This window comes from Pteropus vampyrus, unplaced genomic scaffold, assembly GCF_000151845.1.
Source record: "Pteropus vampyrus isolate Shadow unplaced genomic scaffold, Pvam_2.0 Scaffold224, whole genome shotgun sequence".
NCBI lineage: Eukaryota > Metazoa > Chordata > Mammalia > Chiroptera > Pteropodidae > Pteropus > Pteropus vampyrus.
Genome location: NW_011889005.1, coordinates 34,264 through 39,761, shown reverse-complemented (window position 1 = coordinate 39,761; position 5,498 = coordinate 34,264).

Sequence of the window (5,498 nt, the reverse complement as noted above, 5' to 3'; positions counted from 1 at the left end):
AGGCCTCCTTCTAGGGCAAGAGAACGTAAACGGGGAAGTGACGCTCGCTCCCTATGATTCGTGGTCTGACGGGAAGCGACAGACTCAACACGTGAAGGCAGTAGAGACGTCCGTGAGTATTTACTGTGCGCTTCTTCGTGCCAGGAACTTCCCATGAGTTTTTCACTTGTACCTTTAAAAACGGCCAGCGAGCTACGTATTGCCATTCCTGCGTCACGGAAAAGAAAATTAAAGACTGGGGACTCGCACAAGGTTGGAGACAGAGACGGGTTCAAACCTCAGGCCTCTGACGTCACAGATCTTTGTTCTCGTCACTGAGTCCGAGTAGCTAAGTCCAAGATACGGCTGCAGATAGGAAGATAAGCCAGTTCGCTGGACGTTTTCTTTCACGTGGGCCTTAAATCCTTAGAGATGATACACCTTATGACAGGTGGGTATTCGATGCATTTTGTTCGCGCCGTGATATTGGAAAAGAATGAAACAGGTATGTTGACACCGACACACACGGCCATGGCATAGTGTGGGGAAGAAGCAACTAAGTGAATTTATATTATGATACGATCCACATTCTTAAGCACCAGCACTGTGCGCGCACGTTCATGAGTAGAAACTAAACAGCATCTGGAAGAATGCGCGACGGATTTTAAAGCGATTTTATCTAGTTAGAGAGCCGGGATCGGGACTATCGAATAAAAAGATAATTTAAGTTTTTATTATGTATCGTCGATTTTTTAGAACTTGGAAAAATGTTAGAAAAAGAGAGAGGGGATCCATGTATGACGAGGGTGTTTATGACAGTCGATAAAATCTCGGCTTGCTCAGTTTAGCCAAATTCTGGAGGTGATGGTTGGCATTATGGTTCCGTTCTGGGACATTTCTGTAACCGTATGAGTGTCCCTACCTGTCCTTTAGGGGCCTCGGTGCTCTCAGTGCAAGTTACGACTGAGGGGACACCCGAGGTTCATCCTCGGTCTACATGCCTTTGACCTCGGGGCTGGGAAGGACACCGAGGCTCCAGTCCAGAAATTTGCACTCCGAAACCGTTTTGATCCGAACTCTGGAGTAATTTCTCGAAATTTCACTTCCCTTAATTCCATCCTAGTGTCGCTGCTGGGAAAATGAGGAGTTTGAGTTAGATCAGCGCTTTCCAACTTGACCCCACGCTACCTCAGCCGGCGTTCACCTTGGGTGAGCCACGTCGTCTTCACGAGCTTCAAGTTCTCGTTTTCGAAAATAATGGAAAGAACAGTGATTCCTTTGCAGAAATATTAGACAAATAACACTTGTGAAAAGTAGCATTGGAGATGTGAAATGTCATTTGTGACAGATGGGAAGAGTGGGGACGTCCCTGACGAGTCCCGACCTGCAGATTCCGGGCCGACAGCAAAAACCTGTCCACATCCAGCTTCCCTGGGGACGCTCCGCCCAGGCCTCGGCAGAGGAGGGCGCATTCCTGTGGAGGGCGTGCACGAAGGCATTTCGCAGGAAGAAACCCTGTGAGCTGTCAAGCAAGAGTGACTTCAGGTTTCAGTGGATTTCAACAACAGATTCTCCTTTTTAGAGAAATGCAAACCCAAATTTGAGGCCAGACGTGAAGAGTTTAAAGGTCAAAGCTGCTTCATCATTTCTTTTATCGTAATAGGCAAATCCTGATTAAACAAACCCTTGAATAATGCAAAGTTGTGATTCATGGATGGGTCCTTAATGCGATGAGAAATGCTGACTCTAAGATTATTGAATTTATGAGACAACGTAACGAGTAGGAAAGCAGAGATGAGAAATGTGTCCCTCTTTACGCCAAATGAGCCCAGGCACTTTCCTCAGCTCAGACTTACAGGCGTTTTACGTCTCCGTTATAGGTCCCGCCACCGCGTTAGGAGACAGCCACCTGTGACAGGAAATGCGGGCCGCTGTTAGGGACCTCTGCGGGGTCACCGCTTGGGAACCCTGGGGCCTTTGACGAGCTGGCTTCCGGAAGCCATGATAAACGCTCTAAGCTCAACCTTACCTAGAGCCTTGGGATTTCCTGGAACGTTCTCTGATGAGTTCCGATGCACAAGGCGAGTGAGTCATGCGGCCCCAATCTTTGTTCCAGTGGCAGTGGGACTGTGGGGGGCCGGGAGGCACGAGCATTCTAGGAGGAGGAGCCAGCACTCACGCGGGAAGGTGTGGATGGGTAAACGCACACGTCTCCTTTAGAAGAAAACGCCTTAGCCGAATTCTTTACCCTTGGCATGCCGACTTTTTCACAGATTAGCATGAAACGAGGTCGAACTTGGAGAATCTCCCAAGGTCACGTCTCCTTACCTGTTATTCACACGAAGGCCTAAAGGTCTCCACTAGAATAAATAAGAGAAAAACCTCAAAAGTGAAACCGTTGGAGAGATCAGGTCACTGGGACGCAACCATGTGATGGCCATAAGGATGGGTGCCAAAGATGTGGTCTCTGTCTGTATGGAGTTTGATCCCCGGGGAGGGGCACAGGAAGGATGCTTAAGTACACACTATTCCAAGAGAGATGCATACTTCCCTAAGGTTATCGGTCAGAAGTGGGTTTCTCCGGGCTAAGATTAAGGTGTCTGCCGGGTTGCGTTCCTTCCGGAGGCCCAGGAGAGAAGCTGTTTCCTTGCCTTTTTCTGCTTCTCGAGATCACCTGCATCCTAGGCACGTGGCCCTTCTCCACCGTCCGAGCCGGCAGCGTGGCCTCCCCCAGTCTCTCCAGCTCGCCTGCCTCCCAGTTCACTCACAAGGACCCTCGCGGTTACTTCGGACCCACAGTACCAACTCAGCACGGTCTCCCCAGCTATGATCCTAACTACAGCCCTTGGTGAGTCTCACCTCCAGGCCCTCTCGCAGGCCCGCTGACTCGATCCCGGGTTCTGCGGGTCGGGACACGGCACCTTTGGAAGGGGTGCCGAGCTGCCGCAGCTTCGGCAGGAGGTCGGAAGGGGGGAGCACGGGGCACCCGCGGTCGGCCAGAGCGCCATTCACCTGGCTGTGCTGACGTTGGCCGCGCCATGACATGCACTGTGCTGGACTCGGTGCTGAGGGGGAGAGGGGACGCTTGCGTGACGTCTCCCCACGCTGGGCCCACAGCGTGCGCAGCGTGGCACTCACAGAGGGTCCCGGAGTCGGTGCAGGGTCCCCCGTGATCCGTGCCGGGGCAGAGACCTAGGACACCACGAGAATGAATAGTGGGGTGTGGGAAGAAACCGTTCCGGGGTACCATAGGCATTTGAGTGGAGAAACGAACTGAATGACAGGGAAAACACGAGTGCTCAGCTTCGCGGAGGAGACGCAGGTCTGGGGTCTCGGTCGGGGGAGAGAGCGCCCGTCCCACTGGGAGCTGCGTGGCTGTGGCATTCTTCTCTGAGCTGGGCCGGGAAGGCTGGATGAGATCTCAGTGCACACTCGCCTTCTTTCCTCTAACTCCCTCCCTCCTTTCCTACCTCCCTCAGTTAATTAGTTCAAAATTCATTAAGACCAGAACGCATCAGTAACGACAGCCTTTAGGATGGTATCGGAACTAGACTGCGCTCCAGCCCAGTGGTGAGTGACGTGGCAGTCAGAGGTCCAGGAGCCGAGCAGGATGACGGGGGCACAGACTGGCACATGGGCATTTGAGCACATGAGGAGCTACGTCGCAGAGGGGAGCCAGCTTTTCAACGACGAGAAGGGAGGTAGAAAAAAACGGAAAGAGACCCTATGGCTCTGAGACGCTGCTTCGTTGAACAGATAGATTAATAGGCAGACGGGGGTTCAGAGCAGTCGGAGGTCGAGGGGTGCGCACACATGCATGTTTTCCTGAGAGGGGCCGGGGACCATGATGCTACAGTAGCCCCGGCACTGGTTGTATTCAGATCTTCGTTCCTAAATACCATGAAGATGATGTGCTCTCTCCAAGGAGCCCAGAGGTTATCCAGAACGAAGCGTTTCGGTGCCCTGGCCGCTCCCCGGCCACCGTCCGAGGGCCACTTGCTGCAAAGACACCCACGTTCGCAGGTCCGAGAGAGGCTCTGCCCATCACCCCTGCATGCCCAGGGCAGCGCTGTGCGCCCGCACGGCCGCCTGCTAAAAATGCAGTCTGGAAGGGAAAACCGCGTGATTCCGTGATGACTGGAGATACATTAGTTCATCTACGAAGTATAATTGCATTTCTGTGGGAATTCATCCGCTTGGCTTTCGCAAAAACGCGAGAAGCCGGAGCCTCCACCAAGTGGAGCAGAAAACCACGAGGTCAGCAAAATGTGAGCCACGGAGACAGCAGGAGGAGACGGAGAAGGGAGCGAGGCGAACAGAGGGAAGTCGCGTTGCCCAGAACAGCGGGGGCGCGAATCTGCGCGAACTCCGAACTCCGGTGAATCACGCAGACAATCGATGTGCGGAAAGGCCTCCAGCTCTCAGAGGGCAGTAGCTGAGATGAATGCCATCGAGCCGAATTAGCAATTTAAAGGGAGGCTGTAATAACAGATTCGGAAATTAAAATGTGTAAATTTTAAAACTATGGAGAAGTACATCTTCAAACTTAAGTAAAATTAAAAGTGGCTAAAAAACAATGATGATATTTTATTTAAAACATAAAATGGCCAGAGAAAAACCTGTAGCTACTGATCAGAACTACGTACCGGAAAAAGGGCAATCTGCAGACATCCCGTTGGATATAGGCTCTGAACTGCCCTTAGTCCCGGGCCCCCAGAATGCCATCGGTCAGCTGGGATTATGGCAGTTGGGTGACAGACAGACTTGGACTAATACGTGCCTCGCGGTGGGATAGGCGCTCTGCCACATCCGTGAAGTTTGTAGAAATCGGGAGGGCAGGTCAAGTTGAAATAACCCCTGTAAATGTACCGAGAACTTGCTCCACCCTCCACCTCTCTGCAGAAGAGGCTACGATGCTTCGTGGACCTTTCTGGATTTGGGAGGTAACCGCATTCCCCATCTGGGAATCCATTCATATCCGTTTACCGGGTAACCCACAGGCTGCCAGTTTTCAAATGAACCCTGCACGAAAGAAGGCTTCACTTTAGGTCTAGACTGAACTTGAGATGGCCACCTGGATCTTCGGAACCGGAAGATGGTAAAAGAAGGGCCTGTGTCTGGTCAAAACAGGAGGAAGCCTCTGCTGAGCCTGGAGGGGAGGGCGTCGGGGCCACTCCGGGGGCTGGAAGTGAGCACGCGCTGTCTTCCTGTGACTTCTGTGGTCTCCCTGGGTTTTATCTGGTATATATATTTCTCTTTGTTTTGTTTTGTTCGGACTGTTTTATACAGACATCGAGATGAGGACATTATAAGAGCCTTTCTGTTAATTACCTTGAATATGATGTGAGAATATTGTAGAGTCAACAAAAAATAAATAACCACTTATAAATTTTATACGCGTGTCCAGTTCTTTCATAGACATTATATCATGTGTGCCTCATTATAACCCCATGCAGTCATCTTTATTTATTTCACGGATGGGCAAATAAGGGTCCCAGAAGGTGCTCTGTCCTAGGCTC